The sequence below is a fragment of the Microcaecilia unicolor genome, chromosome 3, assembly GCF_901765095.1.
Source record: "Microcaecilia unicolor chromosome 3, aMicUni1.1, whole genome shotgun sequence".
Lineage (NCBI taxonomy): Eukaryota > Metazoa > Chordata > Amphibia > Gymnophiona > Siphonopidae > Microcaecilia > Microcaecilia unicolor.
In genome coordinates, this window is record NC_044033.1 from 50,433,425 (window position 1) to 50,453,703 (window position 20,279).

Here is a 20,279-nt window from a genome sequence, read left to right on the forward strand (position 1 = left end):
ATACATTTTTCAATTAGCTTTCAAAGGCCAAAACCTCTTTCCTCAGGTCAGGACAGTATACTGCTGTTACGGTATTCTGTTCTGACACAAGAAAGGAGGGTTTGGTCTCCAAACATTAGTCAAAAATGTATTAAAATTAGTCCAGTAAACATTACTTCCATTTTCTGTATTTATTAACACAGGTACCACACTACTTTATCCTAAACTAAAAATAAAATTCATTTTTTCCTACCTTTGTGGTCTGGCCGTTTATTGTTTCTAATTGTGTTGGTCCCAGTCTCTTGTTTCTTCTTTCCTCAATCTTTAACTTTCCCCCCTTTTCATCCAGCGTCTACCCCCTCTCTCCTTCCAGCATCTGCCCCCTCTCTTCTTCCTTTCCATCCAGCATCTGACCCCTCTCTTCCCTCTTTCCATCCAGCGTCTATTTTCTCCATCCATGTATAGTGTTTCTCCTCTTTTTCCCTTTCCCTAATCTCTGTCAGTATGCATCTCCTTCCTCTTTCTTCACGCCCCTCCATCCATATGCAACTCCTTCCTCTCTCTTCCCTCTCCTCCATCCATGTCCACCATTTTTCCTCTCTCCACCCACCCATCCATGTTCATCTCACTTCCTCTCTTCCCTCCCCTCCATCCATGTGTAGCATTTTCCTCTCTCCCCTCCATCCATGTGCATCTCCTCCTGTCTTCCCTCCCCTGCATCCATGTTCAGCGATTTCTCCCCTCTTCCCTGCCGTGCATCCCTGTTCAGCAATTTCTCCCCTCTTCCCTGCCCTGCATCCATGTTCAGGGATTTCTCCCCTCTTATTTATTTATTGCATATGTATCCCACATTTTCCCACCTCTTTGCAGGCTCAATGTGGCTTACAATACATCATGAATAGTGGAAATAAGAAGAGAATAGACATTTGGTATTACAGAAGGATTTTGGGCTACATGACAATGAAAGAAACATGATTGTAATATAACAGAAAAACATTATAAGACAGTTCAGGATACATGTGGTTGCCCTACCTCTTAAAACTCATTTTACCTGTTGCTCAGAAGAGCAGTGATAGCTGAGATATGTTCTGGAAATTCAACTCACTGGTGGCCCTAGAAGACTGAAAGTGAGCACAGCTGACCTAGCAATTAACTGCAATTAATTCCACAAATTCTGTGTGGAGTATCTCTAAAAGAGTGCCACACTGAAGAATAAAGTTGATTAGGAAGGCTTTAAGATCGAATACACCTGCTATATTATCAGATTTTCTGTTTTCGGTCCACTGTAACTTTCAATATGAGGTCAGTTTCTGTCAGAACAAGCACAGCAGGTAGGCAGCATGGTGAAAGGCTGGATAAATGTGTTAACATAAGATTTAATGTCTGGCTTCCAACTCTCCTAAGATGCAAATTGTCGACCCCCTGGCAAACAGAAGAATAAACCATGTTTGTCTCTCTGCTGTGTTGATTTCAAAATTGAGTATGTAAAATTACAGCATAACAAGTATTTCACAGATTCCCATACAGCCAGTGGTTAAAGTCAATCTGCACAGCTACTATGTTAGGTTTGAAAGTTTAGGGCAAATTTTTCAATATTCTCTACTTGTGTAACAGCAAATGAAATGCATCAATTTACAGCAAGAATCACTGTTAATGCCTTGCAAGCATAATTTGTAGATCCTTATATTAATAAGAACTGGTGATTCAGAACTAAAAAAAAAAAAAAAAAACTCATTTTACCTGACTGAATGGAAGTGAAAGGAGCAGAGTACAGGCTCCGTCTTCAGCAGCTTTCTCCTTTCCTCAGCGTCCCCCTTGCGTAAACAGGAAATGAAGGCGGGACCAAGCTGAGAGAGAAGGAGAAAGCTGCTGAAGACCGAACGTGTACTCTGCTCCTTTCACTGCCGTTCAGTCAGATAAAATGAGTTTTAAGCTGACTGAGCGGCAGGAAAGCAAGGAGGGCAGGTTTGGAAATATTGGGGGTGCTCAAGCACCCACAGCACCCACGGAGTCGGCGCCTATGGTTCCAATTATCCAACATAAATGGAACTGACAGGTTGTCGGATAACCGAAAATATTGGATAATCTAGACATATCAGGGGGCCACCATCACAATCACTGTATTCCTCCCTACCCTTCCCAGACCAAACAATAGCAGCTGCACCACCCAGAAGCTCCCCCCACCCATAGGCAACCCTCTGGACCTACCTTACAATCCCTGTGTTTTTATTTAGGGTTTGTTAGACCCACGAAGACCCTCTGTGGTGGGTTGGCAAACTAGCCATACACTGGAGAGGTTCCTCACAAGGCTGCCATCTATAAAGTGCCAGCACGTAGCTGACTCATTTCTAATGTCCACTAACATATGTGTATTGTTATCAAGCATTTTAACCAGAAGTCCATTTAATTCTCTAGACATTCTATAGAAAGGAGTGAGAGGAGAGGCTATAAGGATAATTACCTTTATTATAGCTTACCACAACAATACAGCAGGATCAGAAATACAAGCAGATGGGTGGACAAAAGGGCAGCACTTCGTGCAGCAAGTCAAAAGGTCTTCTACAACGCTCAGTTTTTGCCCGCTCTTATATACAATTTTGAGTACATAGAAAACCAATGCATTCCATTGACTCTAATGTAAATTCCAAACTGGCTGACCACAATCTTGCCTAACTGGAAAGTTGACACCCCCTTTTTCTCAATCATTTCCTTGCACCCTGGCATGACTCACTCATTTCTCAACTTGTTTTTCTAACTTAGATTAGAGAAAAATCCACTTTGCAACTGATAGTTTCCATTTTAATTCCCTAATCGTCCATTTTGTTTCATTTTTTTCCTTGACCTAACTTTCCCTAATTTATCTTATTTAGACCTGAATCCGGGCTACAAACTAGGCCATACTTTTCCAGTAAGCTCCCAGTTATGCCAGCCATCAGATTTCTGACTCGGCCAAGGTCTGTAACAGCCTGAGCTCTATGACTGGGCCCTCCACCATTCCAGTGGGGGGTCTCTGGCTGTACCATAATTATACATTCCCCACTTGTCACCCCATCTGGGGGGGGGGGGGGGGTGACACAAAGCTCGTCAAGCTTGTCATCATCCATTCCAGAAGGTGGCAAGCTATCGAACGAGAGGGCGAGTTTTGGTCTTACGAATTGCTAGAAGGTATGGTGCAAGATAGGAAACTTCATTCTCAGGTGATATATTATTTGGGGTGTATGGAATTCCCTTTATATTACCCAACCCCTCGGGCCTTAATCCTGATGTCACCCCTCTTGAGACTTACTCAAACCTGTGGTAAAAAAGGTTTTATGAATGGGACAGATTTATGGGTTCATCTACAAAATCCATCAGGCTTATCCTATTGATTTTGCAAGCATAATTCCATGAAATAAGTATAGGTATTTGAGCAGTATCAATCTCAGGTGTATCATACTAATAAACAATTTCAGGTCTTTCTATGGCTTCTATTGTATCTGTTGCATAGTGCATGGGGAGATAATCTAATGTATCTATCTCAGTGGTCTTGGGAAGGAATAGTGGTTTCGATTAAGCATTGTTATGGGCTCAACAAATATATGGTTAGTACTCTGTTTGCAGGCTGTCTTAGGTTGTAGATATCCGGAATCCTTGAGCTGGTTGGAATTCCCGGGCCTTACAACTACCCATTGTGGCCGTGCAATCACAAGCAGTAAGAAGCAGATAGTAGTCATAAGGTTGCATTATACAGCAAAATGGTAGCAACAATTCTATGGGTCAGTCCCATGTATCCCCATGATTATGAAACTTTACAGGAAGAGAACCTAGGAAAAAAAATGCTACCATTACCCCACTTGGAACTTGGTCCAACCTGCAGAGAGACATGCAACTAAGTGAGCCTATACCAAAGTTAAATAATGACATAACTGGCTGATACTGTCATTAGCTAGAAAGGAAATAATAAGAAAACAAAATAAAATTGAACCTTTCAATCAGGATTATGGCTAAACAGAAAAAAACAAAATATTAATCTATAATGTCCATAAATAGCAACTGAAAATCTCAAATTAGGTAACTATTGGTTTCGATTTCTTTATTCTCGCTTGTGGTTGAAGCGGTGGAAGCTCTGAAGAATCTGGACGATGGAAGTGGCTGGTTCTCAGGTGGTTGGGCTGGTAACATCTGGTTCTGCGGCAGGGTAAACCCGTATATCTTTCACATGGAGCTAAGACTTGTGGTCCTGTAGTTTGCAAGTCGTAAAGGTTATTGCCAAGACCTTGGCGGATCTAACATCCTTCGGGCCTGGATAGAGCTTGAGGCTGTAATACTTGCGCCGTACAACGTTGGATCTTTCCATGTTTTTTATCCTAGGCATGCGCCGTACAACGTTGGATCTTTCCATGTTTTTTATCCTAGGCATGCACAATCATAAATAGTCCATCAGCAATCATAAGTAAACAGGGGAACAAGGTAGTCTCTAGGCATTCCATGGTTGAATAAGCAAAATAACTGTATGGCTGAATGATACCTAAATATCTATAGCATCAACATGTGATATATGCTAATACATTGTTATATCTTGGTGGGCATATGGCCATTTGAATTGAATAGGCAGAAACATGAAAGACAATGCTAATATGAAAATACACCGCTAATTAAAGTGTAAAACCAAAAGTGAAAAAGCAAAATTTCAAAAGGCAAATTCTCGTATAGTTCAAGGAACAGGGGTCTGTAGATTATATCCCCACTTCTGGCTTGCATAATCTGGATGAAGCAAGACAGATGGGAGATGTCGAATCATATATGTTAAATGACAATAGAGGTTAAGTAATGTCAAAAGCGCGGGCATTATGTTGCTCTGTATCGCCAGTAGGAACTTGAGAAAAGACAAAAGTGGGAAGGAGGCCTGGAAACTTCACCTGCGATGACTACCATTCACCAAGGGTTGGGCCCTCAGCTGCAGGAGGCCTGCAGGACTTACACATCGGATGAATCGGTACATAAGTGTAAACAAAATTATCAAAAGGTTATATAACTTTGTTTACACATTCGTAACAGATTCCATCCATCATCTACACTGGCAGATCATCCGTAGATGGATTGACACTGTCACTAATAGCGTGATGGCAAAACAAACAGTGGATCCAATAAAAGTCCTCTCACAATGAGTGTCTTCCTGAACAAGGTCTTTATTAACAGTAGCACAATTGACCTGACACGTGACGTGTTTCGGCCGTGAGGCCTGCGTCAGGGGTCTATAAAATAATATACATAAAAATGCAAATGTAATTAAAAACATAATTAAACCATGAAAATACAAATGACATTGTATACATGTTTGAACCATTAAAACAACTAAATAGAATAAAAAAATATATCAAATAATGATAAATGAAAATGGTATGAATATAAATAATATGAATATAAATCATTAAGGAATAAAATTATTCACATAGAGATAAATGAGGACAAGACATGAAATAAAGTGCTCAGCAATATATAATGCCAAAATAGGGAACAAACCTAGTGTTATCTGAAGAAAAAATGCCTTGTAGGTCAGATGAAAAAAACAGCACTAAAACTGCTAAAAGAGGTATCTAAAATAAATGTATAAATCAATAAAATGAATAAATACATACTATACATACAATCATATGTAGCAAAATAAAATAAAATAAAAGCAGGACACAGAAGTATGAACAGGGATCTCAAAATTAATATGCATAAAGGTATAGAAAAAGATGAGACTATGTATGTAAAGATAAAAAATGAAAAGTATTTTGAAAAATGTTGCTAAACGCCAAATGATATGAAAACAGACTGTTGCTAAGTACCACCGATGTATAAATAAATAATCCAGCTGATGCCAAAGCCCTAAAAAGAGAAAAAAAAAACACAAAAAAGAAAATCAAAAGACACGTTTTTATTATTCACCACATCTTTGGTTTTATCTTTTGTACTTAGCAACAGTCTGTTTTCATATCATTTGGCGTTTAGCAACATTTTTCAAAATACTTTTCATTTTTTATCTTTACATACATAGTCTCATCTTTTTCTATACCTTTATGCATATTAATTTTGAGATCCCTGTTCATACTTCTGTGTCCTGCTTTTATTTTATTTTATTTTGCTACATATGATTGTATGTATAGTATGTATTTATTCATTTTATTGATTTATACATTTATTTTAGATACCTCTTTTAGCAGTTTTAGTGCTGTTTTTTTCATCTGACCTACAAGGCATTTTTTCTTCAGATAACACTAGGTATGTTCCCTATTTTGGCATTATATATTGTTGAGCACTTTATTTCATGTCTTGTCCTCATTTATCTCTATGTGAATAATTTTATTCCTTATTGATTTATATTCATATTATTTATATATTCATAACATTTTCATTTATCATTATTTGATATATTTTTATTCTATTTAGTTGTTTTAATGGTTCAAACATGTATACAATGTCATTTGTATTTTCATGGTTTAATTATGTTTTTAATTACATTTGCATTTTTATGTATATTATTTTATAGACCCCTGACGCAGGCCTCACGGCCGAAACACGTCACGTGTCGGGTCAATTGTGCTACTGTTAATAAAGACCTTGTTCAGGAAGACACTCATTGTGAGAGGACTTTTATTGGATCCACTGTTTGTTTTGCCTACCGTTGGTTTTCCTGTGGAGAGCTCACCTTCTGTGGGTGTTTGCTTCGTTGGACTGATAGCGTGATTCCAGACACGGTGGATCTAACCTCAGTACAGATATCTGGTAAGGTCGATCTTAAACAGCGGCCTGTTGAGCGGCCCCCTGCAAAAGCCATCACTAGTTGTCCACAGCTTGATCCTCGCTCCCGTTGCCCCAACGGAAGTCATCCCAACGTTCACTGTTGGCAATGTGACAAAGGTGGTCGTTATACCTATGAATGCAGGGATACTTACCAGCCTGATTGTGTTGCTCAAAGCACAAGCTTCAGTGGACTCGTCCAGTTCCCCTTGCCCCAGTTCCCTCGACCTGCGGCAATTATGGAGGGAACTGCATAATGAAAAATATTTTCTCCCTGACTACTACCTGGACACGCCTGCCACTGTCATGTATGTAGACCGTGGCTATGATAATCTCAGAGACCAAGGTCTCCAACCTTACCGCCCGGACCGTAGAAACAATTACCCTGATTCTCGGGGAAGGCAACCCCGTTCACGACCGCAAGGAGGCTCATTGGATCACACTAGGCATCCTAGAGACTATCGCTCTCAGCCTAGCCCAAATCGTCGGGTCAATGTTGAATGTTACCGTTGTCACAATTACGGCCATTTTGCAGCCGATTGCCCCCAACCTCCATTTCCACGAAGGGAGCGCCATCAACCTCCCTCAGACCCCCAATTGTTGCATGTCCCCCAGATGCAGGGACAACAACCCCAGAGAGATCCTCTCGGGGGCCCCAATGACCATATTAATGGTAGGCAACCCAGGGTCCTCTCCTCGCAAGTCAACCCGAACCGCCGTGCTAATGTCTGATGCCGGCGCTGCCATAGTTTTGGCCATTACGCTGCCGAATGTGCCCAGTCACACCCCCGCCATGCGAAACTACTTTCCCCCAATTATTCTGACTGTTGAGCTTCTCACTCAGTACCCCAAATCCATTTCTATATATGTGCATTGGTGTGATGTTTCTGTTTCTATTACAGGTGACATAGGTCTGTTAATAACCCTGTTTTTGTTCTATACTTAAAGGTTACATTTCAAGTTTATATTTGGTGGTATAATTAATGTGGAATAATTAATGTGTAACCAAAATTTCAGATCAATGCCCCTCTAAGGGAGGAAATATAAAAAAGTCAAAAAGAATTTGGAGTCAATAAGTGAGTGACCTTCACATGGGGTTTAAGTAACGTTTTGCAACCAGTTGAAGAAGCAGGAAATAGCATATCGCTTCAAGACAAAACCACCACGTGACAAGAGTTAGTTGAAGCAAGCAGGGAGCCAAAGACACAAAGCATAAATTCCAGGACCGCTGCACACGAATAGTCTAGCACATTCTGACACCAGTTTTTCTCACATTCACTCGCATTGAAAGGCAGAGAGATAGAAAGCGCATTCCACAGGTCATTGTGACTACCTGTGTTAAATAAAAAGGAATCAGTAAGTGGAGTGCATAATATTCCTTCTTTTGGTCTGAAAGCTTCACCAAATCCTTGTTCAAGAATACTACAAAATCCATGAGCAGCATAAAATACTCCCATGAATGGCCAGTTCAAGGGAATATTTCTTGCATCTATATAACGGCACAATCAAAAGCACTGGAAATGCCGTATGCTAATGGTTTTTAAATATTTCCGCTTTCTTAGACAAGGAAATAATGATAAGCTTGCAGATTTTACGCACAAACCATAAAGAGATTTCAAGAATGGAGGCTTGATATTTATGTAAAAAAAAACCTAAATAAGTGAATGTCACGTCAATTTAAACAGCGCAACAGATAAAGCAGTAAACAGTACAAAAATGAGAAATACACAGCTGTATGTAAAAGGGATCCCGTATAGAGCAAAATGGCATAAATAAGTCAGTTAAGGTATATAAAAAAAAACATAAAAGAAACACCCTCCGGGGATCGCCCATCCCTGCAGTTGATAAGAAATCCCCGGGGGGGGGGGTTATGTATCATAGCAAATGGAAAAAAAAAAAACCTGCTGGCTCGGTTATGCCATTTGTATGGTACCACCAAATATAAACTTGAAATGTAACCTTTAAGTATAGAACAAAAACAGGGTTATTATCAGACCTATGTCACCTGTAACAGAAACAGAAACATCACACCAATACACATATATAGAAACGGATTCGGGGTACTGAGTGAGAAGCTCAACTGTCAGAATAATTGGGGGAAGTAGTTTTGCATGGCGGGGGTGTGACTGGGTGCATTCGGCAGCGTAATGGCCAAAACTATGGCAGCGCCGGCATCAGACATTAGCACGGCGGTTCGGGTTGACTTGCGAGGAGAGGACCCTGGGTCGTCAACCATTAATATGGTCATTGGGGCCCCCGAGAGGATCTCTCTGGGGTTGTTGTCCCTGCATCTGGGGGACATGCAACAATTGGGGGTCTGAGGGAGGTTGATGGCGCTCCCTTCGTGGAAATGGAGGTTGGGGCATTCGGCTGCAAAATGGCCGTAATTGTGACAACGGTAACATTCAACATTGACCCGACGATTTGGGCTAGGCTGAGAGCGATAGTCTCTAGGGTGCCTAGTGTGATCTGATGAGCCTCCTTGCGGTCGTGAACGGGGTTGCCTTCCCCGAGAATCAGGGTAATTGTTTCTACGGTCCGGGCGGTAAGGTTGGAGACCTTGGTCTCTGAGATTGTTATCATAGCCACGGTCTACATACATGACAGTGGCAGGCGTGTCCAGGTAGTAGTCGGGGGGAAAATATTTTTCATTATGCAGTTCCCTCCATAATTGCCGCAGGTCGGGGGAACTGGGGCAAGGGGAACTGGATGAGTCCACTGAAGCTCTGGTACGGCTTGTGCTTTGAGCAACACAATCAGGCTGGTAAGTATCCCTGCATTCATAGGTATAATGACCACCTTTGTCACATTGCCAACAGTGAACGTTGGGATGACTTCCGTTGGGGCAACGGGAGCGAGGATCAAGCTGTGGACAACTAGTGATAACTTTTGCAGGGGGCTGCTCAACAGGCCGCCGTTTAAGATCGACCTTACCAGATATCTGTACTGAGGTTAGATCCACAGTGTCTGGAATCACGCTATTAGTGACAGTGTCAATCCATCTACGGATGATCTGCCAGTGTAGATGACGGATAGAATCTGGTACGTATGAGTAAACAAAGTTATATAACCTTTTGATAATTTTGGCATTAAAGGTGCCATTAAGGGGCCAAGAGAGTTCAGGCTGGAATTTATTCCAGGAATGCCATATTTGTCAAAATTTTATAAGATTGTTGCGGTCTCCTGGGAAGTGATTTATCACTCTCTCAAGAGGCAGCATAATGAGTTGGGTACCAGAACTCTGGTATGGTAAAGCACCGACATGTGGATTGTGTCAAATTGTACTAATAAACCTAGTCTTATAAAACACGTCACTATTATCTCAACAAGAAATCCGAATATAGAATTGCAAAAAGGAAATGAAATTGAAACCTAAATACAACTAAAAATCACCAACTCTGTAGGTTTACCACAACTAACGTGACGAGCTACAGGTACACAGGGAAATCCGTAAGCCCACGCCAGCGTCCCGGGGCAGACAACACGGCACACCCCCTCTACTGTGTTACCCTGCGCTGGATAGACAGATAGGTAAAGCGGGGGACACGCACTATAAAAAATGTACGCTAAAGGACTCAAATGTCCATTCCACCATTCCCTAACTACTCTAACCATATTCCCTACATTCCCTACACTATTTCTAACTAAATCTGGGTTAGTCCCTAAAACTGTATCTAAGTATTTACATGTCCCTAAAACTACGTTTGTGTTAGTCTCCTAACTGTATCTAAATCCCTAACGATCCCTAACTAGGCACTGTCACCAACCATAGGGACAACACAAGAATCTGCCCCGCAGCGAGTGGAAGCCCCGCAGAGCATCAGTCCCTGAACTCTATCTAACTATATTTACACTATATCAAACATCTGTTATGTATCTGCTATGACTCCAATATCTCTTATGTACCTACTATGGCTCAAATATCTCTCAATGTCTATACCTTATGCAATGTCTCCAAAGAACTAGGAACTCACTCCACCATCAAAGTACTTGTACAAGATTTAACTACTCACAAAATGGATGGTAAAGGAATCCCCATAATTTGGAGAGACAGAGAACTAACATTTGCACACAACTCAATATAAGCGCCCAACATAAGCGTTAAATTTAGTAAGTGTATCTAAAGAAAAAAAAATCTGAAAAAGTAGGGATTATACACATTATACAAACCCAAACATTCCTAAGTGTTTAGACTTAGAAACCCAGGATATACCCTGCCGGAATTAGGCCGGACACCACCCGAATAATCTCTAGATCAGTAGTTATACCCCATCAACTGATCGACACCAGCTACAAGTACATCCAAGGGGGCCAGATATGCCAGCTACGCAAGACAAAACACCTCACTAGAGGTCACCTTAAAACAGGTGTACATTCAGAAATCTACATTTTTAGTTACTGTCACCCCAACCATGGTTAACCTGCCAAAGGCAGATATTAGTCCCTTATGGGGTGTTTTACCGCGATCCCCGCAAGTACCAGTACTTGTCAATTGTTCTAACGTATTTGAAAATGAAGATATAGAAATAGAAAAGGTATATAGTATAGGGAATTGGAGTAAAAATCACCCAAATTTAAATGACCAAATGTAAGCAAGCACTTGGCAATAATCTCCAGCCTGAAACAGCAGAGCCTGTCTGTATATTTACGTATATGAGGGATGAAATGTTGGACACCTTAAGGTTCTAAGGATCCAGCTGTGGAATGAAAATAAATCGAAAATTTTATAAGGTAAAACTGGGCCTACCTACTTAGTACCCAAAAACAGAAACAAGAAGGGGAGGAGGAGGTGACAAACAAAACACGAAATTTCTATATACCATAATATAAGAAACATGAGAGAGACACATACTTCGTAGAAATACAGCTTTTGATAAAGGGCAAGAAAGACATCATAGTATGCGTAGTCCAGAACTATACCCCTAAAATGAAGGAAATAAAAGCAAATAAATGTTAATGAAATTGAATCATAGTTAACACAGGAATGCCAACTGTTTAAGATCTAGTTCCCTAGTTAGGCTGCTGTATCAATTTGGTTTTAAGCAACCCATTGTAACGTTCAACTAAACCATTGCTAGTGGGTTTGTAAATGCAAACAATCCTGTGAGTAATACCTAGAGCAGGAAGAAAAGATTTCAACAGTTCATTACTACTACTACTTAGCATTTCTGTGTGTACCATTATTAGTAGTAATTTTACCAGGGATACCAAATCAAGGGATAATCTCAGACAAGCAGGTGCCAATTGCCATTAACAGGCACCTGCACGTCAGGAAAGTGGAGGAGTGGCCTAGTGGTTAGGGTGGTGAACTTTGGTCCTGGGGAACTGAGGAACTGAGTTCAATTCCCGGCACAGGCAGCTACTTGTGACTCTGGGCAAGTCACTTAACCCTCCATTGCCTGCCGCATTGAGCCTGCCATGAGTGGGAAAGCATGGGGTACAAATGTAACAAAAAAAAATGGGAAAATTATATATCAGTATTGAAATTTGGTTGTGGGTTCTAGATTCAAAGTAGTCTAGAACTATGTTCTAGATTCGTAATGTGCTCTAGAACTATGTTATAGAGCAGTACAAATAAATATAGACACAGAACCAATTGTATCATACTTACATCAAAAAGAATCAATGCTATAACATGAAACATATGTAACCAAGTATGTATTGTGGCAGATGCTAGAACGAAGGCAGTCTAGAACCATATTCTAGAATAATGTTCCAGAGTAGTGTAATGTAGAACAATGTTCTAGAGTAGTATTGGGTTATGATCAAACCTAGGACCAAGTGCCAGAGTCGGTAAGTTAGAAGGCAGGGCAATATAAGTTTAAGTTACAGTGATAACCATATAACAACAGAAGCTACTAAGAGGGACGGGGCAATAATAAAAATACAACAAAAATAAGAATTTTATATTACTATATTTGGACAAAGGCAATATATATGAGATAATTATTCTGTAAGACAGTAATGAAAAAGAATTTGTTAACGTAGAAAAATGTTTCTTCCTGCAATGGCAGGTTATTGAGTGTAGCAGGTAGTGGGTACAAATCTTATTAAGGCAATAAATGCACACATTTGACCATTAGGATATGTCTATATAGACCAGTATGGTAAATGGGACAGCCTGTAAGCTTACATTGTGAATTTAATTCTAAACAAAGACTATTAAGGATAACACAATCTAAAATAAAATCCATATAGTTATTAAAAATCTGAATCACATAATTAATTCCTGTATCATGTAAAGTCTACTGAGTTTAAAACTTTTGTACAAATGAACTTCAGAGAAAATAAGAACTACAAGGGTTAATCCCTGTCATTCGTTCCTGAGGAAATCACGAAACAACCGTGCTTCCTGTGCTTAATTTGAGTTTATTCCTCACTGCAAGCATTGGACATTATGGCTACTGAAAATAGGACTATATATCAAAGAAAAACTAAGTTTAATTTTTCATATTAAAACTTCATGCTGGTGTAATTAGTCTTCATAGAATTAATATGACAGGAGAGAAAAAGAGAGAAAGAAAGTTTCCAGAGGTACAGTTCTCAATAAAGAGGAAGTCGGCAATTGTGCGTGGCTAGTACTGCAGCCTCTGTAATGCAAAAAATCTTAACTGTGCTTTGAAATGATAGCAACCTGAATTTCTTTGGTTCTGGTGTATCACTTAGTTATGTTATGCAAGGGTTAATCTCTATATGCCAGACCGAAGGGTCCTGGTCGCATTAACCAGACATGAGCAGAACATAATCAAATGGTTAGGATATAGACTCATAAAGTGTAATTGCAATGAGTTCACCAATAATGATTTCCAAAAAGAAATGAGAGGGTCAATGATTCTACAACGCTGGTGTTAATGCATAGCTACTGTCTCATAGCAGATCTTTCAATCAAAGTTTTAACCTCTGCATTAAGTAGTGAGAAAGCTTGTTACTCTTAAAGTGATAAACTAGCGCTAAGCAAAAACACTAAGGTATCTGATTTTACAAAGCAGAAGCCAGATCTGTTCTTAGTTGCCATACAAACAGCCTTTCTGTAGCATTTGGAAGAAAAAAACTTTAGAAACCAGAACTAAAAGAATACTGAATTTTATAGATTAAAACCCTCAAACAACTATGTGGCCACATGACAAGTTAACGGGGAACAGATTACAGATACATTTAAATAAGACAATGTCTGCACACACAAATAAAATACAGTCTGGTACCGGAGACACGATTTTTCAAACCAAAATGCTCAGAAACCCTTCTACCAGCTTTGCAATACAATACGTCATGAGTTTCCTGGTAAATTAAGAAACAGGAAAAGGTTTCACAGCTTTAATGAAACTGGGCAATGGGCTAGTTACTAAGCATAGCATTTACAAAAACCTGGACAGCAACCGGTCCTGGGGTGTTATAAGACTCTAGCCGTGAAATAAAATAGAGCAAAAATATTATAAGGTAAAATTAGGCCTATATAGCAAGTGTTTTTAAAGCAAAAAATGAGTTTCAAGGCAAGATTGAAAGCCAGCACAGCAGCATCCGAAACTTCAGTGGTTAAAGGAGGAAGTAGGTGTGTCCAAGGACAAAAAGCATTAAAATGAAACCTAGTACTTGAGCAAAGCATGGAACTTCAATGTGCCGTAATATAATTTATATGGGGGAGACAGAAAACAAACAGCTAAGTATAACTCAGAACGACGCAGCACGAAGTTCCCATAGTAGCTTTGTAATTCACAAACGGTAGCGGGGGAGAAATCCAGTACCTTAGCCAGAGGGTTAGAAAGCAAAGGTCTAGGGACGAACGGAAACTGTGACATAATCCTATAGATATAGGCAAGGAAGTAAGGAGAGAGAGAGAGAGAAACGTTTGAGACGGCTGCATTTCTTTTAAGAGAGGTCTGGCCACCATCAAATGAAAGTCAGAGCAATTTCAGGAGCAAAATATTGTGAATCAATTTTAAAGGAAAAATGAAAGCACCTGCAAACTCATACCACCAAGGGGAAAGAAATATAAAGTGCACAAAGGCAACTTGACTATCAGTAAAGGATACTTTTAAGTTCTGTGTGACCATAACAGATGTGTAGACTGAGTTTATTAATAGGTTGGGTACGACATGGGGGGGGGGGGGGGGGGGGGGGGGGAAAGAGATGCCCGGAGCTGCCATTCTGACACTGGCAGAGTCAGAAGTTTCAGTGGGACAGGAAGAAAGGCAGTGAGTCATGAGAGAGAGAGGAAAGCGGGGGGGGGGGGGGGGGGGGGGGGGTGTTGCACTATGCAAACAAGGGACTTATGTAAAATCAAATACGTCAACCTAAAAGTGGCATGCAGTGGCGTAGCCACAGGTGGGCCTGGGTTTAGAGCTCAGGCCCACCCAACAGTAGCACAGGTTTAGCGGTAGCTGGTGGGGATCCCAGCTCCGCCAGTTGAAAACTTCCCCCTGATGGTGATGAAAACACTACTCTCCATGCTACCGGCATCTGCGCATGCTCAGTTTTTAATGCATGCCTGCTGCAGACTGCCAAGGTGGAAAGAAGCGTTTTCCCACCAGCTGACATATTTGTTGGGGGGGGGGGGGGGGGGGGAGAGAGAGAACACTTGGTGCCCACCCATTTCCTGTCTAGGCCCACCCAAAATCTGTTGTCTAGCTACGCCCCTGGTGGCATGATCACAGAATTGCAGGCACACAGCCTGATCAACGGAAAGGAGGAGGGGACGATTATAGCCCAGGCAGGATGTGACTGTACATTAGAAATCTAAACCAGAAAGTAGCCAGGGGAAGCTGAAAGAAACTACGCACCAAGAAATGGGGAGGAAATGGGAGCCGGTTAACAGCAGTAGCACACTAGCCCTGTAGCGAAACTCAGAATGACCCACAAAGGAGAGGATATATAGGTGAGGGTGTCCAGAACAGTGGGAAAAACCCCCGGGACCAAACAAACTTGGGTCATTAAAACAGAGCCAGAAAGGGTCACAGGGACATACAGTTAACGGTAAAAGAGCAAGATCAAAGTGGTGAGTTTAACTATGTGAGGCATGCAGAAGGAAAACTCCGCTTGCCTTATAAGAGGTAATAGAATTGAAGGCACGATGGGGACAGCTGAGAGAAAAGAGTTTAATAGCAGCCATCAGAAAAGGGAAAAAAAAAAAGTCTCGAAGTACAACACAGGAAATACAGTGGTTTCTGATCAGAGTAGCAGGAAGTTCCAATACCATATAAGGGAAAGAGAAGCGGGGGGGGGGGGGGGGGGCTTTGGGCTGTCAGTAGTTGCCACTTTCATCAAATTAGTGTTCAACATACAGAGGGCTAGAATGATTTGGAATGATTTTAACCAAGGGTAAGAGTGGTAGGTGAAAGATATGTTTTTATTCTTCCTTTCTATCCCGGGAAGAATTGCCCCTCTCCCACAATGGACATGTGTCCAAATGGACGAGGGAAGTCTCCCAGAAGGCTTAAGACATATTCCTCTAACATGACCTCTTTCATCTGACTCCTGATATCCGTGAATATCAGTAGATGAGTAAGGGTCCTACCCATAACTAATTTAGGCTCAGGAGGTTAAGCATCCTGCTAGTCATTATTTAAGAAGGAGAGAAGACAGATAGCAGAAAAAGGTGAGAGACAGAATATGAGAGTAACAAAATAAAGTGTGTGTGTGGGGGGGGGTAATTTCTGAAAGTAAAAGAACAGGACACACAAATTTATGGAGAAGGAAGGAAGGTGGGAGAGAGATGAGAAGAGTCAACTGCCTGCACAATTATGTAGACTGCCATGGGAAGGGGCACACATGTAGGTCATGAATCAGAAATACACAATGGGTGTTCAAATAAATGATTGTTAAGGCTGTGACCGAAAAGTGCATGGGCTCTGGAGTACAGGCAGATGTGGAGCTGAGATGAGACACGATAGACCGGGCAAGTTAAACAGATTAAAAGGGTAAACGAAACAGAGCTGACAAATAGCGGGAGCTTACGAAAACAGAGAGAGACTGGCACATGCCTGGCAAAGGAAGGGAAAACTAGATACTGGGGAAGGGACACAAGACTTTTCATAAAAGACAAGCATTGAGATGTCAACTCAGCTCAAATGACGGGGACAAAGATTACAGGCAGGGGAACAAGAAAATAGGGAAAGATGAATCTATCACAGAGCACAGAGGTGCAGAGCCTCAGCAAAGGCGGACAGAACAGGTGGAATAACAGTTATTAAAGACAAGCGTAAATGAAAAGAATAACATAAAACAAAACTAGTAGTAAACCAGAACACCCAGACAAGCATAAATTGGTAAGGGGGCGTTATGGACGTTGTGTAATGCTGTTCTTTATAGAGAGAACAGACTCAGAATGATAGTTGAACAGCTGCTAGCCGATAGTTACCCCCAAGGAGGGGGCGTATGAAGACCTAGTCAAAAAGTAGCCTTAGAAACGATAAAGGACTGGGCACAGTGAACCCACGCTCCAGCCGGTTAAGCGCAAGTTTCCCCACGCTAATAACCAATTATACAGAAGAAAGAAAAATGGATAGTATACCAGGATTATCAGGAAAGAGTGTGTAGGGACTGTTTCAACTTTTCATACCAAATGCTGTTGGGATAACACACATCATCATAATTTATTACAGACCACATAAATGACAAGATCCGGATCAGAGACTAGCGTTAGCAACAAGAGCGCTGCAGCATAAAGACCGCTTGTCAGAGATCAGACGGACCAGAATATATCAGAGGTGAAAAGTAGAGGAGGTTGCAAGAATAGATGGCCAGCTACCAGTTTCGACGCACAAGGCGGATCTCCGGGTCAACGCTGGCCAAGAGGTTATATAGATAGGAAAGAAGACACAATTGACACAAACAGGTAGTAGAAAGCAAATGCAGCAGGTTAGCGCAAAAATGCGCCGTGGAGTAGGTAAGAAAGAGAAGAGCATGTGCTAGAAGGAAAATAAAGCAAAGAGCGTCCAAAAACAGGCAGAGAGAAAAAGAAGGGAACGCCCTAATAAGATAAAGAAGAGAAGAATACAAAGCAAGTGCGTCAGCAAAAAAGGAGGAAGTGACAACGCCCTAAGTGGCAGAGTGGAAGTCATAAAGAAAAAGAAAAGAAAAGGTTAAAGGAGAAAAGGAGATAAGGGGAGGAAAGAGACAGCATGGTGGACAGAATTGTCCAAGAGAGGGTTCTAAGAGTCATAGGGAGTGGCCAGTACCGGAACACAACTATCCAGTAGTGGAGAGAAACTGAAGAGAAGTGAGGGAGAGAACCATAGAGAAGGAAGAGGATAGAACGAAAAAGGACACAGAAAGGATAGAAGCTTAGGTGGATAGAGAAGAAAAGTAACAAGGAGAGATCAGAAAGAACAAGTGCAGGATCTGGACGCCGCATGTTCGGGAATATATCCCCTCTGCGGCCAGAGACTGCGTGGAAGAAAGAAAAGAAAAAAAGTGAGAGGAAAGTGTTCGGAAAACAAACAGAGGGACGCCAATGTTTTTATTTAGGGTTTGTTAGACCCACGATGACCCTCCGTGGTGGGTTGGCAAACTAGCCATACACCGGAGAGGTTCCTCACAAGGCTGCCATCTATAAAGTGCCAGCACGTATCTGACTCATTAATTTTTTTTTATTACATTTGTACTCCGCGCTTTCCCATCCATGGCAGGCTCAATGCGGCCCACATGGGGCAATGGAGGGTTAAGTGACTTGCCTTTCTAATGTCCACTACATATGTGTATTCTTATCAAGCATTTTAACCAGAAGTCCATTTAATTCTCTAGACATTCTATAGAAAGGAGTGAGAGGAGAGGCTATAAGGATAATTACCTTTATTATAGCTTACCACAACAATACAGCAGGATCAGGAATACAAGCAGATGGGTGGACAAACAGGCAGCACTTCGTGCAGCAAGTCAAAAGGTCTTCTACAACGCTCAGTTTTTGCCCTCTCTTATATACAATTTCGAGTACATAGAAAACCAATGCATTCCCATTGACTCTAATGTAAATTCCAAACTGGCTGACCACAATCTTGCCTAACTGGAAAGTTGACACCCCCTTTTTCTCAATCATTTCCTTGCACCTGGCACCCTGGCATGATTCACTCATTTCTCAACTTGTTTTTCTAACTTAGATTAGAGAAAAATCCACTTTGCAACTGATAGTTTCCAATTTAATTCTCTAATCATCCATTTTTTTTTCATTTTTTTCCTTGACCTAACTTTCCCTAATTTAACTTATTTAGGCCTGAATCCGGGCTACAAACTAGGCCATACTTTTCCAGTAAGCTCCCAGTTATGTCAGTCATCAGATTTCTGACTCGGCCAAGGTCTGTAATAGCCTGAGCTCTATGACTGGGCCCTCCACCATTCCAGTGGGGGGGTCTCTGGCTGTACCATAATTATACACCTGGTAGTTTAGCGATGAAGTGAGGCCAGGAGTGATCCCCAGTTGCCCCTGCCCATGCCAGCTCTGCTATCAAAACAGCTACCATAACTTTTTAGTGGCAGTCCCCAACTCCACCTGGAGGCAAAACAGCCCAGGGTAAAATCCTTCCCTTCACAGCACTGCTCACACCACTCAATCTTAGAAGGAGCAAATCTGGGAAACTACAGGACAAGGTAAGCCTGAAGTCAGGCCAGGCAAAATAGTAAAGACCATTATAAAGACAAAATTACTGAATGTCACGTCTGTGGTCGTGACCACCCTCAGACTTACCTTATTTCTGGGGGGTCAGCTTCTTAGCTGGCTCCTGTTTCTTCTCTGTGCTGGCTGCTTCCAGCAGCATGACTCTAATTGCTTCACTATACTGCACCTGGGTGTGAGAAGCCTTCCTGTGCTTCAGTGTACTTTCTGCCTGAGTCCCGTGCCTGTGACCTCATCAGGGAGGGCCTTCATAAGGAAGTGCTGTGCTTGCAGTCAGGGCCTTTGCATGGTGTTATGCCTTTAGGCCAGGTCAGGTTAGTTAGTGTTCTGCTGCACTACAGCTTAGCCTTTCTCTGGGTTCTGGCCCAGCTTCTCTTTGTGTCTGTGGACTACTAGTCCTTCTGTGTGGGCTCTGCCCTTCTATTTGTGTCTGTGGACTGCTGGTCCTTCCGTGGGGGGCTCTGCCCTGCCACTCTGTGTCTGTGGACTGCTTGTCCTTCTACTCCCTTGCTCTGTGTTTGGAGTCTGATGCCTTCAGCCATTCTCCCTCTGCTTGTGGTGGGAGTCTGTAGCTTCAGCCTGACTCTGCTAGTTCCTGGTGTATATCCTGAACCCTGCTTCTGCCTAGCTAGGGCGTTTACCCTGAGGGTTATCCTAAACCCTGCCTCTGCCTAGCTAGGGCGTTTATCCCTGAACCCTGCTTATATATCCTGAGTGTCATCCTGAATCCTGTCTCTGTCTAGCTAGTGTGTATTTCCTGGGTGTTTATCCTGTATCCTGCCTCTACCTAGCTAGTGGGTTTACACTGTGGGTATTCCCTGATCCCCGTTCTGCCTAGCTTGCATGTATGCCCTAGTCCTTGCTCCTGCTAAAGCTTTTGTACGTTTTGTCTTCATAGTCTGTCTTGTGTTTCTGGCTGAGCGGCTGCGTG

General features: G+C 41.8%; 1 protein-coding gene and 1 long non-coding RNA gene across 2 annotated transcripts in view; both read right to left on the minus strand.

Annotated features, from left to right (window-relative positions):
- The window catches only part of THUMPD2 (THUMP domain containing 2), an 84,273-nt gene that overhangs the window by 43,987 nt on the left and 20,007 nt on the right, over positions 1-20,279 (minus strand). The gene's annotated exons all lie outside the window — the stretch shown is intronic.
- LOC115465446 lies at positions 4,353-18,639 on the minus strand. The gene is made up of 3 exons (XR_003941412.1): positions 18,530-18,639; positions 11,597-11,666; positions 4,353-4,370 (listed from the first exon to the last, which is right to left on the minus strand). It is a non-coding gene; the product is annotated as an uncharacterized LOC115465446 (long non-coding RNA).